The sequence below is a fragment of the Rhinolophus hipposideros genome, assembly GCF_964194185.1.
Source record: "Rhinolophus hipposideros genome assembly, chromosome: 8".
NCBI classification, from domain to species: Eukaryota; Metazoa; Chordata; class Mammalia; order Chiroptera; family Rhinolophidae; genus Rhinolophus; species Rhinolophus hipposideros.
In genome coordinates, this window is record NC_138054.1 from 66,608,470 (window position 1) to 66,634,720 (window position 26,251).

At 48.6% G+C, this 26,251-nt stretch overlaps 1 protein-coding gene across 5 annotated transcripts in view; it reads left to right on the forward strand.

Annotated features, from left to right (window-relative positions):
* HIVEP3 (HIVEP zinc finger 3) overlaps positions 1-26,251 on the forward strand; it is a 461,664-nt gene that overhangs the window by 347,174 nt on the left and 88,239 nt on the right. For all 5 annotated transcript variants that reach the window (XM_081055100.1, XM_081055104.1, XM_081055103.1 and 2 more), the window contains one exon: positions 20,337-20,535. The gene's annotated coding sequence lies outside the window, so the exon portion shown is untranslated. The remainder of the gene's footprint in view (positions 1-20,336; positions 20,536-26,251) is intronic.

The window sequence follows — 26,251 nt, forward strand, 5'->3', positions numbered from 1 at the left end:
CTAACCCAGAAACCCACATGTGACATTGGTGTTTTGGGAGCTAAAAGAGAACCTCATTAAAAAAATGCCACTAAAGGCCAAAATTCTGCCTTCGTGAAGTATGGCTTTGGCACAAGGAATCTCCCAGCATTTCCATATACACAGGTGTGTCTGTCACCCTGAAAGGCGAGCATCTTTATTGATCCATGTGCTGTGTCAGTGGCCACACCCAGTTAGAGGAGAACCCCTCTAACATGATGCTGATTTCTAGCTCAGCTGACCTTCTCCCCGCTCTCTGGTCCCGGCCTGTCCCCCCTCCACGTTGCCCCTGGGGAGCGTTCAGTAAACTGCCTGCCTGCCCTTTGAAGCCCTTCTGGCCTGGGCCCCACCTCAGCCTTCACATTCCCTGACTCCTACCCCTAGGCTGACATCCTGTCCCCACCGAATCCTACTCCTCACTCCTCCAGGCAAGTCCCCAACCATCTTGATGTCCCATCTCAGGGGCAGGGTTCATTCCGTTTTACGATTGCCACTGTAAAAAACCGAACTTCAGTTTCCTTCTCTGGCATATGAGAGCAATACGCTCATGAAGACACCACAGATAAAGGAAAGGATAAGTAACAGGAAAGTGAAAGTGTAGGGGGATTTTCTTTCTCTTTGGGTTAGATGGGCAGAGGTGGGGGGGAGGCAGGAAGCGTCACAAACATTTGAGGATGGAATTGTTGGCTCAGCTAGTCCCTCAGACTCTGGACTGTCATCGACGAGTGTGACTGCAGATAAGTTATTTGAAGTCTTCGAGTCTCCGTTTCCTCAGCTGTGATCATGGGCTGATGTTACCACCTCCCTCTTAGGGTTTTAATTCAATGCTGTGAAGTTTGTGGGAAGCCTAGAACGCTGCCAGGTGCATAGAAAGCTATGTATTAGTTGGTGCTATTAGTTGTGAAAATCCCATCCATTACCAAAAAAAAAAAAAACAGCTCAGTTTAAAAATGTGCAAAAGATATAAACAGGGAGTTCACAGAAATGAAAATGTTCCATAAACATATGACTAATGCTCTAGCTACTAAAAAATAAAGGATTGTGAGTTAAAATGCTTATAGATGGCAAAAATGTAAAAGGATAGACAAGAGCTACTGGCTACTGGCAAGAGTCGAGGGGACTTTGAAGTCTGAACTGGTATCAATGAAAATTATAAATGCACATGCCTACTTTGGTTCAGCAATTCCCCAGCTATAGAAAAACACATGTACACAAAGCTAGATATGTACAAGGGCATGGTTTGCAGTATAGAGAAATTAGAAATGACCTCAGTGTCCAACAGTGTGTTAGTGCTTTAAAAAAGTACGGTGTATTTCTGCCTTGGAATACTTTACGGCCACTTAAAATAAAAAGAAATGAATCTACAGATCCTGATATGGAAGGGTATTTATAACATATTCTCACCTGGAAAAAGGTTTCCCTGTGTGATATGTTTAATATAATCCTATTTTTAGGCAGAAAAATTGGAACAATTATATATGTGTATGCACACGTCAATATGTTTCTGTGCTCCTAGAAATAGCATGGGAACATAGGGAATTGATTGTCATAGTTTCATGTGGGGAGTAGAATTTGAGAGGGTGAAGGGAGGCTTGTCCACTTTTTACTTTAACTGATTCTGTATTTTTAAAAAAAATAGTTTTATACAAAAGAAACAATAAAGCAAGCCCAAGAAAATGAAGAGCAAAGACTAATCTCTACAGTACAGGATGATTGAAAGAGTAAATGGGATAATACCTGACAAACATCTGACAATGCCTCATGCCTAGTAGTGCCCAAGAAATGCTTCCATCCTCTTCATCCTCCCTCCACAGACTGTGCCACCCCCTGCTCCCTTCCATGTCCATTCCAGCGTCCATCTCCCCTGCCCCCACACCCAACTACAGTCTTAATAAACATGCATTGGTGATTACAGCCCTGTCAACACACCAACTGCCTGCCAGATCTGGAGAACCCACCCTGCCTCATTTTCCAGCAGTTCCCTACATTCTTTCTTATTGGTCCCCTTTTAAACGGCAGCCATACTTCACTGGTTGCTGTCAGCCACGCCTCCTGTCTCCCAAAGGAGCCTCTCCCCACCTCCCAGTGTGGGTTTGGCTTTGTCACCAGCACATTCCCAGGGTAAATCTTATCATTTGAGTCAGGTCTGCTCACCGATATTTTTCTCTTCTGTTTCTGCTCATGGCCAGGGTTTCCCACCCCCCAGGCATGTGGGCTTTCCTGGGTCCCCTCCCCCTCTAGCTTCCACCTGGCCCTGATGAATTCCATCATGTCTGTTTAAAATCATTTTACTTCCAACTTGCTAATTTAATTCTAGTCTTACAGAATTTTGGCAACCCTGCCAAATTGGGTGCCAGATGCAGATTTAATGAGTATATTTTCAGTTCCCTCTTTTCTGTCTGCATGAAGATGCTGAAGAGAACAGAGTCTGGAGCTAGTTTTCAGGGAGCCCCCTGAACATCCCCCAGTACTTAATCCTGAGGCACTGGGCATGACCCTCTGCCAGGTCTCTCCTGGCCTGCCGGGAAGGGCTCATGCTCCGCTTCTTGGGAAAGGGAGCTGTGATTGCATCATCCTCCCAGGCCTAGAAGCCCCAACCCAATTCCCATCATTTGGACTTCACAGGAAATGTATTTGGAGAAAATTACTTATTTCCTCTGGCCCATGTCTTCCTGCAGCCGTGCGCAGCTCAACAGATGTTCAAGGACCCATCTATTTAACAAACACATATTGAGCGCTTTCTAGAGTGATTTCTCCAAGTGTGGTCTGTTGACTACCTGCCATGGAATTACGGTGTGGGGTGGGGGTCTTGAGAGAATGCAGATTCCTGGGCCCTTCCCCCCCCCCCCCCCCCCCCCCGCCCAGCTACAGAATCAGACAGTGGGACGGGGTAGAGCCTGGGATTCCACGACCAGGGGATGCTTGTGCCTCCAGCATTTCCACACGTTACGTCATTTGAAACTTACACCAACCCCTTACGGAGACATTTTTATCTCTAAGAGTAAGACTCAAAGAAGTCAAGTGGGTGGCTCAAGGCACGGAGCGGTGAGATCAAAGCTGGGCCTTTGCTGGAGGCCTTTGATTCTAAGTCTCGGCGCTCTCCATCTCTGTTTCAGCGGCTCAGGGCTGAGCTCTGCTGTCCGCCATCACAATACACTGCTCTGACTGGCACGCAGAGTGTGCTCCAGTGCGCCCACACAGGCCCTACGTTACAGACGAGGAAACAGAGGCTGGTGCTTTCCCGGCCAAGCCGTCAAGTACGCAGCCCTGGAAAAACAGGAACCAGGACCCACACCACATCTGACTCTCAATTCTGTGCCAGGGGTACAGAGGGCCGAATGGAGGATAAATGGCGGTTCCCTTGAGGAGCAGGAGTAACGGGCGGAGCTCTCTGGCCCTCGGACAAGTCGGTCTGTTTCTGAGCCTTGGGCTTGTCATCAGTACAAGGATAGGGTTGGCCACAGCCAACGATTTCCAAACTTGTTAAATAGTAGAACCTCCCCCACTCGTCACTTCTTTTCAGCCCAAATAAAATCGTACACTGAATCACGATACGTACAAAGAGACAAAACTGGAAACGCCTTGCATGGCTCAGAGCTTTCTAGGAGGCAATTTGGAAGTGTGTCAGTTAGCATTTAGCACGGGTCCTCTGTGTGCCTCCGCTCCCCACCCCCATCTCCAATGAGACATAGTGACTACAGCCTTAGCACTGGAGTCTGGCACACAGAGTCAGTCCATCCAGTCTGGGCTCCAGCACTTTCTGGCTGTGTGACCTTGAGCAAGTTGTGTGCCTTCTCTGAGTCTCAGCGTCTTCCCTATAAAATGGGCATGATAATAGTTGCCTTGTGGTGAGGATAAAATTAACTAGTGCATGCAAAATACTTAGCGCAGCGCCTGGCACGTAGAAGGAGTTAATCCTTGTTTTCCTTTGACAGAATAGGATACAAAACATGAGAAATTGTGGCAGAGATTTCCCCAGACCCTAGGGACACCGTGGCATGTGGTGTGGATAGTGAGGCCCAGACATTTGGTGGTCTATATATTTCAGCAATTTTTTCAGCCTCTACGAGAGATGAGATCTTGTTCTAAGAGGGCAACTTCCTTGGTGAGGGGGACGGGGCTTTGGGAGGCAGCAGGGTTTGGACCGAGCTTCCCAAGTGGGATTCCCAGGGCAGGGATGCAGGGCAGGCTGGCAGGGCTCACGGTGAGCAAAGGCAGGGCAGGGAATAGCTGGGCTTGTGAGAGGGGACTCTGGATGCTTCCTTCTTTGGGTCAGGCTGCCACAGGGCAGGGCCCAGTGTCATCCCAGAGGCCTGAGGAGGGGACAAAATGAGAGCATCATGCGTTTCAGATCCAATGGGGTGTGTATTGGATCTGAGAGCTCGGTGGCGAGAGGTCAGAGAAAGAAGGAAGGGGACGTTATAGGGCCCTGCAGCTCAGGGGCAGTGCTGCTGAGGAGGAGAGGAGACTCCCAGCTCCCCAGGGGTGGTGCGGAGGCGAGGGTGCCCAGCTCAGCCCCACATTCAGATGCCCGGGGGGCACATCCACACACCTATGCTCCCCAGCCCAGAGCCAGGCTACAGGAGACACGTACCCCACGTCATCCGCAAGCCCTGGAAGGGCCTCCGACTTGGAACCTGCCTGAGCCTCCCATTCCCACAGTGCACGGCGATGGGGAGACTGAGTGTGCAAGAGCAAGTGGAACACTGAGGAAGGGATGTTTTTCCATTTCAGTGGGGTTATTTCTGGCTCTGCTCCTGCAGTCACTGTGGAAACTGCACGTGCCCGGTTCAGTGTGGAAACATGATGAGTTTTCCAAGGGTGATGTACAGTAAGCAGACAGCCAGGAAGCTGCCACCAGTGCTGTCTCTTACAGGGTGTGAGTGTGTGTCTCCTGCTTCTATCCCCATTCCCCTACCCCCTCCATGCCTGTCTCCAGTCTCTCTCTGCCTGGGCTGCCTTTTTCTTGAAGCTGCATGTGGGGGAGATGTATTCCATGCAGTGTGGTAGGCAGAATAATGGCCTCTGAAGGACGTCCACATCCTCATTCCTAGAACCTGTGAATTCTTCACTTTACACGGCAAAGAGGAATTAAGGTAGCAGATGGAGTTGTGGTTGCTAACCAGCTGATTTTAAAATAGGAGATTCTCCTGGAGTATCCACTTGAGCCCAATGCTATCACAAGGACCTTTAAATGTGGAAGGGGACCCAGGAGCCTCGCTGTCAGTTGTGCATGTGAGGAAGGCTCCACCACCACTGATGGCTCTGAAGGTGGAAGAAGAAAAGGCCATGAACCAAGGAATGCAGGCAGCCTCTAGAAGCTGGAAAAAGCGAGAAAGTGGATTCTCCCCTAGAGCCTCCAGAAGACATGGGACCCAGCTGCCACCTTGATTATAGCCCAGTGAGACCCATTTCAGACTTCTGACTTCCCAAACTCTAAGATAATACATTTGTGTTGTTTTAAGCCACTAAGTTGGATGGTCATGTGTTATGGCAGCACCAGGCAATACACCAGCGAGGCTGAGATAAAATGGAGAGAGGTCCTCAGAGAGGAGAGTTGCAGACGGGTTCTTTATTTTCCTGAGAACTGGTTGTTGCTGGTGCCTCACTCGGGCTCAGGTCCCCACTGGCCAGCTCACTGTCCATGTGGGGAAGTGACCTTCCTCTCAGTGACATCCAGCTCTTTCGAGCGCTGAGCAGGGTCTCCTGTGCAGATGCTGTCTCCTCTGCTTGGAGTGCTTCCCCCTATCTCTCTCCATAAGCCCGGCGGTTCTTCAAGGGTCCCTGCCCATCCCTCCTAAGTAACTTCTTTTTCCTCTGATACTTTGTGCTCCTCCTGAGGCATCTGTCACTGTGGAGACCTTGCATGGTCTGTGTTTTAACCACCAGCAGGCTGCTGCCCCTCCCCCACCAGCAGCCCCCCAAGAAGAGGAATCGGGGCACACAGCAGGGCATTGCCAGAACCTCAGTGAAGAACGAGTGAATTCTGTCGGTTGGAACTGGTTGTGCCCCAGACTTGGGGGAGCCACACTGCACTGAGTGCTGAAGCGCCTCCAACCCGGATGCCCAGCGTTCAGTCCTGGCCGGGGCACTTGGTAACTGACCTTGGGCAGGTCACTCCCCTCCTTCCTCATGGACAGGCTGCAGGTAAAGAGATTGATATAAAAGCCCTCTGACCGCACTGCTGTCCAGGATGAACGTCGCTGTCAGTGTCACTTTCCCCTCCCAGCGATGTAGTCCAGGAGTAACAACTCCTCTCCCAACTGTGGCATGTGTCACCACCCTGCCTGGGAGTCCTCCTACCTCACTTTACTGCGCACTACCCATATACTTAGACCTGGGAGAAACTAGAGAAAACATGGAGAACCAGGGTCGGGACATGGGTAAAGCAAGTGAGGTGCCCGGGGTACAAAATGTAAGGAAGTGCTGTCCCTCAGCCGCATGCAAATGTGGCACGGAAAGCCTAACCCCACGCTCCATTGTATAGATGAGGAAACTGAGGCCTCGAGAGTGGAAATGGCTTGCTCAAAGGCACATGGGGAGAGCTAGGCGTGACCTGGGACCCGAACAGAGCACGCTCACCTTCAGCTCTGGGGCAGCTTCACAGTCCTTCCAACTAAAGGCAGGAGTGAGCGGCTGAATGAGTTTCTTGCTCTAACATGTATTTGTCAAGTGTCTATTAGGTGTTGATACTGTGCTGGGGGAGGAGCTGTGGCTTGGTAACAAGATAGACAGGGCCTGGTCCTCCCCTGACAATTCATATTCTTTGAGCAGAGAATAAGGAGTTACGCGTTAGTTCTTTAATCACCATGGTGATACATGCTATACAGGGGATGGTCAGCAGTCGTGGGCTGTGGATGGTTGTGCAGGTTGTGTACTGGACACGTGCCTGCGGAGGTCCTACTGTGGGCCTCCATTTAAAAGTTTACGGTATAATTCAGAAGACAGGACCAGTATGTCCTCAGAGTGACAGCACAGGACCATGGGTAACAACTGGGAGAGCCAGGCTGGAAGAAGGGCCCTGAATCGCAGGCCTAGCTCCTTCTCCTCTTGGGCTCTGGGCTCTCACCCTTCTCTCCCTTGCTGTTTGGTGGTCAGATTGCATGCAGTCAGACCTCATTGGGAGTCTCAGAGAGGAGCCCTGCAGCCTAAAGGGCCGGGGAGACGAGGAGGAATGAGGCAGTGCCCTGTCTTGGGGGGCAGAGCTTCTGTGGTTAAACCCGGGCACTGGGTTTAAAGGTTTGGAGGCCTGGGATGGCAGAGGCTGGACTCTTCAGAAGAAGGCTTCTCTGCCTGGATGAAGCCTAGCTCTCGGCATTGCCTATTCTCTTAAAATGTGGGGCCTGACAGGAGCCTGGCTTCTAGGATTTGGGAATCTCCCTCCCACCAGCACACTCTGTGGCTTTGTGCCCTTTACCTCTCTGGGTGTTTCCACACACGTGAAGGAAGCGTGTGGAAAGGCACAGGGACATGTGGGTGCTATTGTTTGACTAAAGTGTCCTGCCCGTCGGGTGAGGCCTGTTCCTGGGCAGCTGTGGTGTGACCTCAGGGGCCAGTTCCTCCTCTCCCACACATGAGCCACTCACCTCCCCAAGCCTCACTGTATCTGTGAAAAAATGATGGTGAGAAAGACCTAGCTCACCCAATTGTTAAAATCAGGAAAAAGGGAACAGATATACAAGGATTGTTTAATGTTTTAAATTAAAATGTAATGTTTTCAGTCCCTGGCTCATAAGGACATAGAAATTGCCACCAAATCAGGGCATTCCTTGAAGGATCAAAAGGGCGTCTAACATATTTCTAGAACTGGAGACCCATCCTGGCTTTCCGGAGGAACCAAGAAAGACATGTGATTCACTCTGTTTGTTTTTCTTTAATTGGGAAGATTTTTCTGCCTGATAAATAAATCAACTCCTTGACAGAAGTTAGACTAGAAGGGGTCCTTAGAGATAGGCATATTCGAATCTTTGGTTTGACAAGAGGGAAAACTGAGGCCTGAAGGGCCACATGACTTGTTCTCAGTCACATGGCCAGAGCTGGGGTCAGACCCCAAGTCCTGCCCCCCTGCTGACATCCCACATCCTGCCCCGTAGATCTGGGAATTTAGCTATTTAAAAAATAGTAGGTAGTGGTGGTCTGGTAAGGGAGCAGGAGGGTGGCCCCAGGGAAGGTAAGAGGACAGGAAGGTAGGCACAGTCTGGGCCGGCAGTGAGCAGGTGGGCAGGAGGAAGGCAGCAGCATGGAAGGTGGGACACCCTTCAGATTTCCCTATTCCTGGAACTGCCCCGAAGTCTCAGCTGATATCCAGGTTCCCAGGCCACACAGCCACCCCTCAGGCAAGCATTAGGCCATTCAGGGTCCTGGGGCTGCAGCTCAGAGAGCGATGGCAGGTTCCCTGGCAAAACCGCATAGTCTGGTGGACTGAGGACCTTCCAGTTTGGCAAATTCACCTGTTGCTTATCCTGGAAAGTGAGTTCCTGAATGTGGTGGTGTGAGGGGCCACACCCTGGAAGGCAGCCCAGTGGGGGTGTGTTTATCCAATGTTATTCATCACTCATTCATTCCACATGGCAAGCACTGTGCTAATAAGCACTCACAGTACACAGACAGTACATGTTGTTCTTGCCCTAAAGGCGCTCGCTGTCTGCGGGTTGGAGGGACACGCAGGAGGCGAACTATCATAGTTCAGTGTGGTTGGTGTGACAGCAAAGCTCTGCATGGAGAGCCAGGAAAGAAGGGAGTTCCACTGGATCCCTGGATGCTGGTGGGGCTGGGGCCGTAGGCGGGACTACCAGAGCTGAGCTTGCAAAGATGGGTGGGACTTTGCCAGGCAGAGAGGGAAAGAGGACCTTTCTGAGAGTGGGGACAGTGTGAACAAGGGGATGGAGCCTGGGAAGAAGGCAGTGTACCCCCTATTATCAAGTAGTTGAAGGGCAAGGAGTGAGGGAGAGTGTCAGGAGAGGGGTGAGGCTGGGAGGTCCCGGTGACCATCTGGGGCAGAGAGCAAGGAATGTGGATTTCTGATGGCAGTCAGCAAGCATGGGAAGTGGTTACGGAGCACTGGGCTATGTGCTTGTTCTGTCCTGCAGAATCACCACTCTGCGGCATGGAGAATGGACCCAGTGGCAGTGGGTGGCGAGGAGCTGATTGATAGGCTTGAGAGACACTTACAGAGCCAATTTACTGAGAACCTGGTGACATAAGGAATGTGGGATATGAGGGAGAGGGAGAGGTCAGCGATGGCCTTCTCAGGAAGACTTGGATGACTTTCAGGGCCCCCCCGGGGTGAGATTCAGAGTCTGGCCCTGGGCTGTGGGCTGCTCAGCTAGGACTCAGCCATGGAAGCTGTGCTGGGCTGGGACTGTGAGCCCCTTTGGGTCCCCGTCCCTGGCTGACACCCCACTCTGCTGGGTCCCTCAAGAAGAACGTGTGATGCAGTCAGGCTGTGGATTCATCGCCACCCATACACCTACAGATATCTGCCCCTGTCCTTCAGGGGCAGTAAGCTGAGAGGACTCAGTGTTTATTCACTCTTTTATTGTCACCAATTATGTTCAAGGCTCTGTAGTGATACAGAGATGAATCACACACATCCCAATGTGTCCTCAAAGATCGTGTGGTTTGTCTGTGATGCCAACAAGCATCCATCCGTATACAGTATATGCCACACGCAGGGGAGACAAGGTAAATGCCACAATAAAGAAACCAAATGCTGTAAATAAGAGATCATTTCTGGCCTGAGAGGGCAGGACACGGAGGGCTTTGTGGAGGAGGTGGCACATTAGCTGGGCTCCCATGCCGATGTGGTTGGATTTGGCCAAAGTGAAGTGGAGAAAAGCATCCCGGACAGAGAACTGCAGGGAGGCATGAAGACTTTGAGCAGGGCGGTTTGGCAAGAGCAGGCTTTTGTCGGGGAGCACTGATGTCCGTGGCAGCCTGGCGTGTTTGTGAAGGAGATGCCAAGCGAGGACTACTCCCCAGGAGGGTTTGGGACAGGGAGAATATGGTGAGAGCTATCAGGACAGTTTATTTGGCCTTATGGAGAGAATGAGCGCAGGCACTGTTGTGTATTGGTCCAGAGGATGGGATGGTCACTGGGCTCCTAGCAAGGGTGACAGGAAAAGAGGAGCCCATCTGCCCATACTGATTGACACTTACTGAAGCTTTAGGCCAGGCACTATTCCAAGCACTTTATGTGAATTAACTGACTGAGTCTCCCCAATATCCAGGCAGGTACGTGCTACTGTAATTCCCACTTTTCAAATCAGTTCACTGAGACCCAGAGATGTTAGGTAAGTAACCTGTCTCTAATCACACAGCTAGGAAGTGGAGGACACAGGATTCCAACCCAGGAGCCCGTGCTCTTTAAGTCTCACCTAAAAATGGCTTCCTGAAGGGACTGAGCAGATGAAAGGTGACCTGGCCAGGGGTGGGGGCGTTCCTCCCACCTGTCAGGCAACTAGAACGGTGGGACTGTCTGGCTCTGACACTGACCCAAGCACTCCTCACCCCTATAAGTTGTGAGGGGCCCCACAGGGCCCGATTTGGTTCACCGATTCCAAACAGCCTACATATAGGTGGTGACAATGTAAATAACTGATGCAATGGAAACTTACTATGGAAAAAGGTACCCACTCGAACAGCCACAAAGTCCAAAAAAAGGAAGAAGAGCAGAGCAGACCCAGAGGGCTCAGTAGCAAACAGTTTCCTTTGGCACAGCCCTTTCTGTTTGACTGAGGCTGTGAACTGGTAGGGTGGGGGAGGGGTGGCACTGGGCATGAGTGGAGTAAGTTGGAATCCAGACCAGAAGCTTGATGGGGTCCCTGGAGGGCTGGGTCACCAGCTTCCCCTGAGCTAAGGAGGGAGCCATGTAGGGGCACAAAGTAGCTCTCCCTCTAAACATACTCCCGGTTTCACAATCTCTTCAGTAAGCACTGACTCCTACCCATCCCCACTGTGGGCAGTGGTTGAGGTTTTATAGTCCCTGGGGTCTCCTGGGTCTTAACCCACTTTTCTGTCTGTGTCCTCCCTGTGAAGAAGTCGCAACAGTCTTGTTATGGGATCCGGAATCTCCTTATTTTAGAAGACAAAATCATTGTAAATATAAGTAAAGCTGAAAGATCCAAAATAGCCAAAAAGAGGAACATAGAAAAGGTCATTTTTTGGAAAGTCGACTCTGTATCATTTAATTCTCCCACCTGCCCAGGGTATGCATACCAGTCCCATTTGAGAGATGAGGAAACTGAGACCTGAAGTGTTACATGACTTGCCTGAGGCCACACAACAGAGAATAATGGTACCCGTTTGATCAAACGCCAAAGCCTGAGGCTCTCCTGCTCTGCAAGTCTGTCCACATCTCTGTTTTCTAAGCCTCCATTTCCTCAGCTGTCAGATGGTGACAATGGACCTGCCCGTAGCATCAGAGTGCCCATGTGATAGTATGGGGAGAGCAATGGTACATGGTAGGCACTCAGCAAATATTGATCTCCTTCCCTATACCTCCCTCTGTTTCTACAAACTAGGGAGGTGTTAGGAGTCTTCGTAGTGAGGGAGAGCCCCCCCGAGTTTGGGGCTCTTTGGGAGAAAAGACAGTAATCACTGATCTTCTGGCCCATTTTCCCTGCTAGATCTGTAACAGCCTGAGGCAAGGGCCAGGGCTCCTTTACCTTTGCACCCTGGGGTCTAGCCCAGTGACAGGCAGTGTCTCGACCAAGGTCACTCAGCTGGAGACAGCTGGACCTTAAGTGTGGGCCAGTCCAGCGGGCTTTCTGTTGCACCCAGCTTCTGGAGTCTTCCGCTGAGAGAGGGTCGCCATGAGGCATGGCCTGGTACAGCAGGAAGCAACTCCTAGCCCTTGCCTGAGCCCTAGACTCACACGCAGCCCCTGGGGTTTTGTCTGCACCTCCTCTTCCTGCTGCGCTTTACTCTCTAGACTCCTGGGCTGGGTGCTCTTTTCACACCATTCAGTGCTTCCCTCCCCCTTCCCTGCGGTGCCTGAAAACCCTGACTATTTCTTCTGCCTAATCCCATACAGTATAGACTTTATGGGATCAGATATTCCTGCCTGTCACTAAATGGAATCCATTACCGTGTACTTGAAGTTCCTCTTTTTCAATGCTCAATGCAAATGGAAATGTATCTCCATCCACTATTTTTAAAAACTGCTTTTTCTGGAAAACATTTCCCAGGTATTCTCAAAGCAAGGCCTGTCCATATTCTGTTGCCTTTCTCTCTGCTCACTTCCCTTGTTTGGGAACCTCACTGCTCAGTGATGGGAGGGGGGCAGCAACTTGCCTGGAGAATGCTGCCAGGAACAGGAAGGATCCAGAAAGCAGCCTCTAGGCTACCTGATGCATGTGGCCACATTCTCAAGTCTGAAGTGCAGGCATTTGGTGCAACAACAAACAGCCCAGGAAAAATGAGACCCCAAAACCTTACCACAAGAAAGGAGGCACAAAAGCTCACAGAGTCCGTCCCAAAACAGGAGCCAGATTGACAGAGGGAAGGCGACTTGGAAGGTCTCCATAACTGAATAAAAACACGGGCATTTATTGAGTGCCTCTTGTATACTGGGTCCATGCTAGACTCTCACACACTTTGTCTCATCTGATCCACACAACAAACCCAGGCAAGGGTGATGTTGTTCACTTTTTACTCATGAGTTAAGTGAAGCTCAGAGAGGTGAAGTAATTCAGCTGAGGTCACACAGCTATTAATGGGTGAAATCAGGGACTGAACCCAAGTTCTTCTGACGTCAGGGCTGACTCTCTGTGTTATCCATGCTGCTTCCCTGCTGGTGGGTAAAGGAAGCGTGCCAGTAATTCTCCCCATTTCCCCTCCACATTGCTAAGTAGCCCAGCATGATCCCCCAAGGTTATTCCATGTGATTCTGCCATATGTGTCCAGTGTCTTCGATTTTCTAGTTTTCTTATTGATCCACAGACCATCATAGCAGAAACAAAAATCAAAAAATTTGTCCCACAATTTCCTGTGCCAAGCAGATCAAACTCAGCTTATCCATGTGCTGACCCTATCTGCAGATGTCCCATTCACAGTAGAGGGACAGGCTGCATGTCAGGAGAGCATCTGGGGCCTCAGAGCCGGCTTTAGCCACCTTCTCAGGGACCAGAGAGAGGCTCAGTGCTGGATCCCACTGCTTTCCCTGCCAGCCCTTGAAAAGCTGCTGTGGCTGCAGCTAGTGACCCAGTAAGGCTGGCCCCTGAGGCCATCTGGGTTTTTTGGTTTTTTTCTTAACCCTTCATCAGCTGAACTTCCCGTGTAGTGATGACAACCCCTAGTGCCCAGGCAGGATGTGGGGCGCCCTCCCCCTGCCAGCAGAGGCCATGCTGTAATGCTTTGGTTCCCCGGTGAGGATGGGGAGGGGAGAGGACTGGCCTCCCTCCTTGTGATTTGGGGTGGGGCCTGCAGAGGAGCTGGCCCTGGTCCTTTCTACCCTGGGTGGGCGTCACCTTGCAGATGGGCCCCTCTTGCCCTGATAGGCCTTCCCTGTTCATCTGTTTTCTAAAAATAAGACACTTTTATATCATTTTTAAATTATAAAAGTGATACATGCTTTTTGTAAAAAAAAAAAAAAGAACAGTATACAGATGTATAAAGAAGAAAATGCATGTTCCATACCCTGCCCTCGCCACAGCCCCACCCCTAGGACGAGCTGACAGCTTAGTGTTTATCCCTCCAGGTCCTCTGTAGCTACACAGATATGTGTGTGTCTGCGGTGTTGGCTTTTCCCCTTCTATCACACCATCCCACGGAGAGGAAGTGTGTGCAGCAGGCACGTGTGCAGGCTCAGAGTCAGACCAAAGTTACCCACCTATCAGGTCTCTCAGCTAAGTCTCATGTGGGAAAGGGGCCAGCAGTGCTGCATTCATCCCGTGCCTGCGAGGAGTAAGGGAGATCACGCAGGAGAAGTGCTGAGCCCCATGGTTGACCCAGAAAATCACAGTGAATCTCTAGTATTGGTAGGAGCATATATTTATTTTTAATTAGGAAAAGCTATTGTCCTATTACTGTTTCAGTGGGTGGATTTGTCATCATTTACTTATTAAACCAATTCCCTGTTGATGGATATTAAGTTGTTTCCATGTTCACTGTTAAAAATGGTGCGACAGTGGTCATGTGTGTATGTTTGTGGAAGATATGTGTGTATTTGTGTGTGTGCATTTGTGAAGCTGCTAGGTCAACATAAATTGTGGCCACTCCTCTCTAACACTGAATGGTAGCAATCCTTTTCCTCTTTGCCAACAAACAGGAGAAAAGTGATACTGACTTTTAACATATATCCTTCAGTTATTAATGAGGCCAGGAAGCTTTGCATAGCTTTACTAGACATTTTCCTTTCGTGAAAAATGATCTGTTTATTTCCTTTCTTCATTTCATTGACTGTCTTTTCTTACTGTTTTGTGGGTGCTTCTTACATGTTATGGATATTGACCCTGTTTCATATATGTTGCAAATATCTTTCTCGTCCATCATTTGCTTTGTAACTGTTGATGGGGCCTTTTGATATAAGTTGAGCTTAATATTTTTATGTAGTGAAATTTATTAATCTTTTCCTGTAGGAACACTGAGATTCACTTTGGGCTTTGATAGTTATTTTCTAATACTAAATTATACAAATTTTCTAATAGATCTGGTATTTTTATGTGTTTGCTTATGTGTTTTCTTTATATCTTTAATCAGAACAAATTTCTGTGTGAGTGTGGTGAACGTACAGTATTTAAAATAGAATGTCCCACTCTCTCACTCTGTATCTCATTTGTTGTCATACCATTTATTTTACCTGCTTGTTTGTTTACTGTCCATCTCACCTGGCTAGACCCTAACCTCCACAAAGTCAGGGACCCTTCCTGTTTTGTTCACTGCGGAATCTCCAGTGCCCAGACACAGTTTCTTATACATAGTGGCACTAAAATATCTGTTGAATTAATAGACAGCCAGACAGTTGTCATAGCTCTCCTGGTTAAATAATCCATTCTTTCTCTGTTACTTTAGAATTCCACCTTTGACAACCTTATCTGTTTCTCTGTCATTATTGGTCTATTTAAATTTTCTCCCTCTTCTTCAGTTTTACAATTTATAATTTTCTAGAAAATCATCTATTTTCGAATTCATTGACATCAGCTTCTGTATCAAATTCTCTTAAATTTTAAATAATGTGCGGATACATGTTTACATTGTCCTTCTTAACCTTATTTGTGATTCTGCTTTTTGCTGCTAATCAGTTTAGCCAGTGGTTTGTCTATTGTGTTGTTTCAAAGAACCAGTTTGCGGCTTTGTATTTATTTTATTGTGGCTGCTGTACTATTCTCATTCATTTGTTTTTGTTTTCAACTTTATTTCTTCCTTCTAGATTATTTTGGTTTATTTTAACCCTTTTTAAGCTGCTCAGGTTATGTGCTTAATTCGTTAAGTTTTAACCTTTCTTATTTTATAAGCATTTAAGGTTTGTGTTTTCCTCCAAATACAGCTTCTGTTACAGTGCACAGATTTTTAAAAGTTAGGTTCTCAAGGTTTGACATTTATAAATATTCTACAGTTTCTGTCTTGCTGTCCCCTGACTCAAGAGTTATTTAGAAAAGCATTTTGAAATTGTCATGTGCATAAGTTACTTTTTATTTTTTGCCTCTTGTGAATTTCTAATATATTGCTTGAGAACTGAGACTATGCTGTATGTGTTGGAATATGAGATTTTCTTGTCCTCTAGTACAAGGACATTTGAGAAAAAAGGAATTTTCTCTGTTTCTGGAGTATGTGTGAATTTAGGCTTACTAATTATCTTCAGATACTCCATAGGTTTCATTGGAGGTTACTTGTACCAACAAATTGTGAGTAATGTGCTCCAGACGTTTACTATTGTTTGCTCTTCTCCTTGTGGTTCTAAGAATGTATTGATTCTGTTGTGCAGGGGGAAGGAAGGTAAAGGTTCATGATTTCCGTGTCTTGGAGAAGTAAACCCATTAGTAATACAAAATGTCCCATTTTATTCTATCTAACATTTTTGCATTTTGGCTGATATTAATATTGATTTTCCTGCATTCTTTTTGTTTCCATTTTGCCTGTTATGGCTTCTTGCCGTTTCTCTGATTTCAACCTCTCTTTGTCAATTTGTTTTAAGTGTGTCACTTCCAAAAGCGCATGGCTGAGTTTTTTATTTAACCCAACCTGATCTCTTATCTTAAAGTAGGGTAATGTCATTTATTCACATTCTTGTATTTATTGATGTGTTTGGTCTTACTTTCTTCCTCTTAATTTGTCCTTTTTAATGGTACCTTTTTCATTCCTGTCTAGTTTTCCCTTTCCTAACTCTTGATGATTTGAATTTCTTTGTTCCTCCCCCACCCTACCCCCCACACACAGTGGTTTAAAAGGTCTGTATCTTATTTTTCTTCTAGAAATGGTTACCCTTAAATGAAAAAGGAAAATCCATACTTCTCTGTTAATGTCAAGAATTAAATGGTGTCTACTTCCCATCAAGGTGGGATCGTCAGCCACATTTGTTTAGGTTTGACGGTGCATTTTCCTGCTGTTACGGTGCGTCGCTATTGCCTGTGTGTCCTGGCTTGCCCTTTCTTGGATTACTTATTCTGATACAGCTTTTATTTGGTTGGAGTAATTCCTTGAGTAATTTTTTTAAGAAAAGATAAGTGGGTGGCATGCTATTCTTAGTCCTTCTCTCTTTGGCTTTGAGACTTGGCTGAGTAACAGCTCTCAGGGCTTTAACTCTTTTTCCTCAGAGCTCTGTAGTCTTTGCTCTGTTGCCCTCTAGCAGTGGGTGATGTGGCTGTGAAGTCCAGTGTCAATTTGATTCTCGAAATTTTTGTAGCGACTGTCAGAGACGAAGCTGAGTTCATAGCTCACCTGTGTAAGGGTGAAGATCACCTCCACAGAGCGAGGTCATGTCTGGAGGACCAGGGAAAGGAGCAGAGTTGCTGCGGATTAAAAGTCTCTAAAATGGGTTGTATGGGGCTGGTGGAAACAGGGAGGAGGAATTTGGGGTTGGCAAATGCTTCAGACAATCTTAAGGCACAAACTGTGGTATTAAAAGCTGATGGATCCTTCAGGAAGTCTCTGTAATGAGCAGTCAAGCCATTTGTCAGGGCTAGAGTCTCCTGGAAGCAGCAACTCACGTTAATGAAGACAGGAAGGTGTGGGGGCAGCTGGTTACTGTTCTCCCCTTCCCGCTCCCACTTTACTCTCTGGAAACCTGAAGGATTCCCTCAACGTCCTTGGGTTTCGGGGATTCCATCCAGCCTGCCCTGCCCCAGTTCCCCCTGCCTGTGAGTGGGTTTCCCGGCTGTTTGGCAGGTGGGTCTCTCCCTGCCCTTGTGGGGTGAGGCTGGCTTAGCTCTGATTAGATTTTCTGTCACTCCCACTTGTCTGCTTTTCCTCAGACTCGCTGACCAAGCTGGTGTTACTATGAGTCTGTTCTTCTTCGTACATTTCTCTCTTTATTTCAGTGATGTGTGGGGGAGAAGAGGTAAACAAATGGACTCAGTTTGCCATGTAGAACCTCAGGTGTGTGTAACATCTCACAGTGGACGGGATGCAGGCATGTCCCCAGCTCTCCCACCTGCCACTGGAGGCTGGGCGTGCTGTGCAGGAGATGCTGGCCTCTCTTGTGGGAGGGAGAGCGGTGCTCACCGCTCCGCCTCATCCCATCTTCTCCTCGAGCCACAGCCCTGGTCCTGACCGAATTACCTCCCTGACTGAAATGACCCGGTGACCTCACTCCACCACAGGATCAAGCCCAGGCTATCTCATACATCAAGTTCTTCCCTTGCCCAGCGCCTCCCTCATGAGCTATCACCGTCCCTCACCTCCAGACATGTGTACAGCGTGCAGTTTCTTGACCATTTGGCCAGTTATGGGTCTCCTGTCTACTCACACTGCTTCCTTTGAAATATCCTCTCTCTGTCCAAATCAACTATTCTCTCTTCTGTGCCTTCACCATGTGGTTGCTTAGAACCAGCGGCGCTAGAATGCATTCCTTTGATCCCTTGCCCGCTGCCACCCCCAAATGTAGATACTGAATCTTCCCTGTCTTTTATTCCCCAGCACCTACCTACCACCGTGCCTGACCCAAAATAGGCACTGAATGCACGTCTGTTAAGTGAATGAACAACCGAATTAGGTTCTAAAGACAATTGTTGTACACTGACTGTGTGAGACCCCATACCAGGCTCTGGGGGGCAGGGTGAGTCAGACTGACCCCGCGGAGGTGTGTGCAGCCCACAAGGGGTGTAACAGTGCACATGAGCACTGTTATTTATCTAGAAAGGCACAAGTGTGCTCGGGGTATTCTGGGAGGAAGGACTGAAGTCCAGTTTGCGGAGCTGGCTGAGCCTTCTGAGGGAGGATGGGCAGGATTTGTCTGGGTCGACATGGTCATGGGAGAAGGGAATAGCTTTTAAGCGAAGGCTCAGAGGTGGGAAACTGTGGACTATGTGTGGAGAATAGTGTGTTCTGAGAAATCAGTGTTTCTACTCTGGGAAGGATGAAGCACAGCGATTCTCAGTAATAACTGAGATCTATTGGAGGGTGTGCGATCAGATCTGGGGATGGTGGAAAACCGGGGAGTGGCTGAGAGCTTGGACAACAGGATCAGGAAACGACAGACGGGAGCCACGGAGCACGTTCAAACCTACTGCATGGTGGTGCCATGCTGTTCTGGGGGGTGGGGCAGGGCTGTTTGGATTTGAAAGCAGCAAGTGTGGTGGAGGGTGGGGACAGAGGGGACAGCAGAGGGGCTTCGGTCACCCATACATTCTGTAGGAACTAGCAGTGGAATGCAGTTGCCAAAACACTAACCATTCCAAGGCTGCGTCAATAGAAAGCATGGCGCCCAAGAGAAGGAAGATGACAGTGCTCCAGCCCTGTGTGCAGATGACCCCAGACCTGGATTCCTGGCTCTGCTCTGGGGCAGTATCCGTAGCAATTACACCTGCCATACCGTGTGCCAGGCATTGGTCCAGGCACTTTATGGGACTGAATCATTAAAACCGTGGGAGGTGCATGCCATTCTTAGCCCCGCTTTTGCAGACAGAACAAGGCTAAGCAACCTTCCAAAGCTGCAGAGGTAACGAATAGAAGGGCCAGGATTTGAACCCAGGCATCTTGACCCCAGAAGCCACATTCTCACCGTCACACCACACTGCCTCCAGGAGATAAACCAGAGTATAGGGCCAAGGGAGCAGCATGAGGGGGACATATCACACCACACTTAAAGAACTCAGGCTCTCTCGGTCATGGAGCACCTTCCTCTGTATTTTCTTGTTTGATCCTTACACTAGCCTGGCAAGTTGATTATTAAAAACTGATGTTCACGCATTCGTCCATTCATCCAGTAATTATTGCTCAGCCCCTGCCTTGCACCAGGCTTTCATGGGCCCTGAATGCTCTGTTTTGTTCAGTGATTTGGAGAATACAGTGTGCTTTTATGTCTATTATTGTATTTAATTCTCACTCATGCCTGAAGATGGGTCACTTTTGCAGGTTGTATTAGTTTTCTCTTGCTGTGTAACAAATTACCTCAAAATCAGTGGCTTGACATAACAACCAGGTGTTAGCTCACAGGTCTGTAAGTCAGAAGTCAGGCAAGGAGTGGCTGGATTCTCTGCTCAGGGCTGAAATCAACGTGTTCCTAGACTAAATTCTCGCCTGGCGGCTCTGGGGAAAATTCCGCTTTTCCAGGCTCAGGTTGTTGACGGAACCCAGACCCTGTTTTCTTTCTTGTTGTCAGCTGGCGTGGGGTCAGGAATTCTCAGCTCCCGGGGGCTGCCCGCAGGTCCTTTCCACATGGCACCCTCTGTCTTTAAGGTGGCAAGTGCAAGTCAAATTCTTTTTGTGGTTCTAATCTCTAGGACTTTCTCTTCCGTGACTAGCCAGAGAAAACCCTGTTTTTATGGGGCTTTCTTGATTAGGTCAAGCCCACAGAATAATTTTCCTATTTTAATGTTGGCTGCCCTATGACATAGGGGTAAAAATCTAGCATATTCGCAGTCCTGGGGATAATGCAGGATGTTACACCAGGGGACAAGAAACCTTGAGGGCCATCTTAGAATCTGCCTACTATACTGGTGAAGAAATGGAGGCACAGAGACGTTAGGAGCTGGGTACAGGGAGGCCACTAGGCTACACCATCCTCCCTGGGGAACATGGGGGTCTAGCCCTACTCCAAGACAAGTAGCTTGGGAGAAGTTGGGGGCCTGGGCCTCCTAAGGCCAAGCGGAGATTGTTCTGTGTCTAAAGAACTTGACCAAGCAAATCCCTTGACCATATTTTTCAACCATCCCCTGCAGGATTCGAGACACAAACCTGGCCGCCTCAAACTAGTTCATGGAGGAGCCTCAAGAGATACTGGACAAGCAAGCTCTCCCTTCCAAACGGAAGAGCAGAGCGTGAGAGGAGGGCGGCTGCAGCAGGAGTGGACATGAACGCTGGTTTTCAAAGAGAACAGCGTTTTAGTTTTGGTCATCGAAAGTGGTGCCTTCAGCACAGGTAAGAAATGGGCTGTCACTGACTGTGCTTGCCGGGGCCTCCATTTTGGTCTTTCTGGCATAAGCTTGCTAGCGCTCTTCCTCTTTAAAATGCATTATTATTTATTATTATTGTTATCATTACCTCCCTTGAGCCTCTGTGAAAGTGCGAACGTCTCGGGACTTCCTTGGCCAGGAATAGAGACCTTGAGTGGTACACTCTTTCACTGCCAACACACTGTCTCCCCAAAAATGCAGTCCTATGTCCCCAATTCCTCAGTTTCCCTTCTGTCCCTGACAACAACTTCTCTCGAAAGACCACAGCCTCCCCACGCTCCAGCCCCCCCTGTTTTCCAGAGCTCCACCTGCGTCTCTGCTCCCCTTTTTGCCCTCCCCCCATGAAGGCTGTTGCCTAAAGAGCCCATCGACTCCCTAGTCAGAGGAGCACAGAGGATGCTGAAAACTGAGCATCATCTCCTCAGGGCCCTCCCTGTTGTGGACACTTGAAAGGACATCGGGTTGTCAGCCCTGCTGCACATGAGAATCACCTGGAGAATCTTTGTTTTAATTTTCGTAGCACCTCCAGAGATACTGACTGAACAGGTCCCAGCATTGGGGTGTGTGTGTGTGTGTGTGTGTGTGTGGTCTCCTTTTTGTTCTTCAGGCGTGCATTGTGGTTGGTTAGGTGCGTGGTGTTAGACGCTCACTGGGTGGGGAATATGTCTTGGATGTTTTGTCTGACTGTGTCTACATACTAATCACCCAAGGACGGGGGAGAGTGCCTTGCTGAAAAACAGTAGCTTCCCATGCTCTCTAAAGCAGACTCTTGGAGACTGGGGACACAAGAATCTCTATTTTGATTCTGCAGTAGCCAAGGTTTGGGTGATCTGGGGACCCTGGAAGTGCTCATCCTGTGTTTGGGTCTGTGGGCTTGGCTGTGAGTCCCAGAGGGCGCTTCCCAGCCTGGCAGTGCCTCCTCCCCTGCCCGCCCAGCAGAAGTTTTCTCACGGAGAGGAGGGCAGGCGTCAGGCAGCCCTCAGAGATGGCACCACTGGAGCTGCCTGAACTGTGGGGTAGCTGGGCCTCACTGGGGCCAGGGTTCTCAGCAGAGGTAAAAGGACTATCCCCTGGATTCCAAGGAAGGACTGGGCATTTGAGCCTCATTTGGAGGGGATGTTTGATGTGGTGCTTGATAGTGAAGACTCTGTATCTTCCCAAGGTCAAATTCCAGCTCCAGCAGTTGCTCAGCCTTTCTACCTCATCGTTCTCGCCTGTAAAATGGGAAAGTAGTGGTACCTAGCTCAGAGGGTTGCTGTGAAAATACAGGTAAGGCCCCTAGAATGATGCTGGACGCAAGGGCTCCCCAAACATGAGCAGCCCCTCTGACTCATACCGGCAGCTCAGACACCACTCTGTCCTCCCAGGGGCTACACTGTTACACGTCTGCCATGTTCTGCCATTGGGTCCCAGCACATGAGTTCCTAAGAGTCAGGGTGAAGAAAAGGACTGACACTGCACATGGGCCCTGGCACTTTAGACAAGACTGGGTCCTGTAGAAAACGCAATGAAGCTGGTTCTAGTTTCCCTCTTGTAAAAAGAAACAGCACAGAGAGGTTCAGTAATTTAAAAATAGCCAACAGCTAGTAAAAACAGAGCCTTTGGCTACAAAAGGCCCAGCACTTTCTTCCCTACCAAGATGCTTCCTGAAACAAGGCAGTAGCAGCTTCAAGGATGACCCCTCCACCCAGGAATAGCTACGTTTTAGTGGGAATCAATTACTGTCAAAACGGATGGTCCTCCTTCCTTAGCATTCTGGGATACCTCACGGTTCCTCAATTTAGCATTTGTTTCCTTCTGCACATGTCACAGCCGTTTATGGGTCTCCTCCACTGGCAGTCTCAGGGCAGAGTCTGGATTTATTTTGCTAGCTGTGCAGTAGATCCTTAAACTAGGCTGGAAACAGAAACCTCTGAGGAATGCAAGCGGAGATACGGGGAGCTGTCATGGGGAGTGCAGAGCGGGGAATCCTGCCGAGACCTGGCGTGCGTCCTCCCCTACTTCACTCCCAAACTCTCTTTCTGTCCATGTGGACTCTGCTAGCTGCGTGGAAGAATCTGTAAAGGATGGGACTGGCTCAGGGGGAAATGGGTTGTGAGTTCCAGCAAGAAATCTGGTCCCCACCCCTTCCTGTGCTCTCCCTGGGGAATAAAAGCATCTGTGATTAATGGGGCGCTGACTCAGTGCTTCTGGAGTGCCCAGGAGCTCGTGGCCCACTGCTGGCCCAGCTTTCCCCAGCCACGAGGAAGTGGGCTGGGATATGTGGCATCTGAATGAGGTGGAAGGCTCAGGCTCAAGCAGGTGGGTGTGCCAAGCAGGAGCCAGCCACATGCCAACCTAGGGTAGCATTGCAGACCCCCGTGTGCTGGAGAGGCTCATTAACACCGTCTGAGGCTTGGGAATGGCTAGGTTGGGAATTATTTGAGGGTAGGGAGATGTAGAATCAGAGGAGTCTCCCACCCTCACCCCTTTAGTAGGAACCTGGACTGAGGCTTTCTCCAGAATAAATGTGATTTCTGGATCAGTGACTAGAGGATGAACCCAATTTGAAAATGGATATGAAAGCATTTTCTCAGCAGCGAAGTTCTCTGCTGGTAGTTTGCAAACTCTCACAGTCTTAGAAGCCTGTGGTATTTTGAAAAGTCAAGTCCTGCATGGAATGTCAATAATATAAAACAGGTTAAAATGATAGTTTATTAATACACTTGTATTAATACACATTTATTTTTAAGTTCAAATTTTTAACATCTATTTATTGTGAAAGTCCATCAATAGAACAATGAGTCTGATGCATACAAGCGTTGAAATCTCAGGGTCTAGATTGGGTGTGGGCAAATTACAGCTCATTTGTCCTAACCCAGGCTGCGGTTTGACTTTTGTAAATAAAGTTTTATTGGAACACAGCCATGTCATTCATTTACACATTGTCTATGGCTGCTTCCCCACTCTAGTGGCAGAGCTGAGTAGTTGTGACAGAGACTGTCTGTCCCCCCAGAGCCAAAAATATTGATTATTTGGCCCTTTATAGAAGTTTGCTAGCCTCTGTTCTAGCTGATCGTCGTATTGCTGTATCAGCTGTAACATCCAGGATTGCTTTTTCATGGGTTTCTTGTTTTGTTTTTGGCTTGGTTGCACAGTGTTAAGAAAATTCTAAATTATATCAGGAAGAGTCTGTGAATGGTAGCGGATTTCTAACATCTTACCTTGCAGCCCAGGACGGTAATCAGTTCAGTGTTCTGTGGACCATTGGGAAGGACAAAGAGGGAATTCTGCTTTGCATCACTGACAGTTTCAAACAACTGCTTGAATTCCTTCTTATTACAACACTCACACAGGAAGCACACAGTTATTTATGACATTTTTGTGATAATTCATGTAAGACATTCTCATATCACTGCAAGCTTTAGGGTGTACTTGTTTGTGTGGCTTATGTAAGCGTGTATAGTCCTGAATTTAAACAACAACATAAAGATGTACAATAAGGAGCTCCAGTCTTTCTAGTTGAAGACGCATTTCAATACTGAAGTTCAAGAGCTACCCAGACCGTAGTCTGAGGTCGGCACAAACCAAATGAAGCTGGCCGCACCCGTTGGCTGTACTCAATGTGTTACAATGTGCCATAGACCATGTTTGAAGGTGCAGGTCCGCTTTTCGTAACAATTTTAATAGGAGTCAAACTATATTTTTGGAATAAAATTCTCACGTGACATTTGAAGAACCTCTGAAATACTTCCACAGAACACAATTTGAAAACCTCCCCTTTGTGAAATATTGGTGGTTCTCATTTCTGTGCTTAAGAATAACAGAGAAGCCAAGGGTGCTGAGAGCTGGGAGGCAGAGGAGGAAGTAGTGAGAGATGGTGGAGGAGAGAAGCAAGGTGGCTGGGCGGGGAGGGGGCTCAGATGTGGAAAAAGTACTCAGGAAACACAGAGAAGAGTCTGTGCTCCTGCCAAAGCTTAGGGTGTCTCCTAACAATTGTTAATGACTTAAACACAGCTCTTTAGGGCTACCCTACTGAGTTCTAGCCATCATCTTGGAAGAAGAGATCCAGAAGGACAAAGGGAAAGTTCAAAACATGGGAAGAGAAGTGGGGGTGGGTGGAATAGGCATACAAATGGCTTCTAATCAGTATGCAAAGGGCATTTGAGGCCACTCAGCAGGTCAAGGTTGGGGGGGGAGGGGCAGGGGAGAAGACAGGGATGGCAGAGGGGTCAGCTGGGTCAGCATGCCAAACCAGCTTTGTGCACGAGGAGGGAACATGAACATGGACAGTGCTTATGAGTGACCTGGGTGGGGACGGATGTCAGGGCCCCAAGGAGATGGTGGATGGGGTTGGGCCGTGGCGTTGGGCATTCGAGGCAAAGCCCACAGAGCCAGGAATAAAACCCAGGAGTCCCGACTGCCAGACCTCCTGTCTTCCCTAGGTGGGTCCAAGGAAGGGAAGGGCAGGCCTGCTGGCTTTGAGTGGCTGTGGGCTGGCAAAAGCCTCTTGGGGATTAAAAAGCACCAGTTCTTTCTGAGGTTTTGCTGCTCACCCCATAGAAAAAGAACATTTTTAGATTTTAAAAGGATGACCTCATTTTTTTTCGTATTTACATAGCCCTGTTTGTTTATATAGTCCTTTAAAAATAGCAAACGTGTGCTAAGCTTAGTGCTTTCTCCCACCACCAGCAGCGGAGCCACTGTGTGGGGAGAAACACCTTTTTATCTAAGAGAGGGGCAGCCTTGTTTCCGAGGACAGATGGGAGCAAAACGGGACAGGTAGGAAGTTTCGTGGTTTTTCATGTCGCTTTTCCAAAATAGCCACACTCCTGCCTCCCACTTCCTGCCTGACTCAACTCAGGGTAGAGTTTCTCCTGTAGAGGACTTGTGTTCTGTGAATTCTCAGGGAAGCTTGACGGGATTTGTCAACAAGCAAACATGCTCTACCCCAAAGACCTGGAGCTTGGCACTGGGTTTGCCTCCTAGCTCTGCTCACACAGCTGGTGAGCTGTGTGACCTTGGACAAGTGGCCTCACCTCTCTGGGCCACGTCTATAAGATGGAGATAACAACACTACCTGCAGTTGCTGTGCAGAGTAAATGAGGGAATACGTGTAAAGGGCTTAGCCCAGGGAGGGCGCACAACTATGAATAAATCTCTTATTGTCGATAGTCGTCTCCCACTTAGACAGTTATACCAGCCTCCCAGCCACTTTCTCTTCCCACTGGCTTGTCTGCTCCAGCCTGTCCCTTCTTTGTCCCAGAGTGACAGAAAAATAAAACACAAATCTAACCATGCTTAAATTAACCATGCTTAAATTCACCAATAGCTTCCAATGCCGACAAGCAGGGATCAGCAAAACTGTTTCTCTCAATGGCCAGGTAGTAAATATGTTAAGCTTTGCTGGCCGATCAGTCTCTCTTGCAGCTACTTACCTCTGCTGTTGTGGCATTAAAGTAGTCATGGACAGCGTGGAAAAGAATGGGCGTGGCCGTGTCCATTGAAACTTTATGTACAACAGGCAGCGGGCTGGATTTGCCAACTCCTGACCTACAGGATGAATCCAGCTGCTTCGCTCAGCATTCCCAGTGCAGCCATTCCCAAGGTCTCCATTCCACTTCCTCCTCCTGCCCCGCTCCTGCTCAGAACTGCTCATACTTGAATCCTTGGCACATGCTGTTGCTTCTTTCTGGATTTTC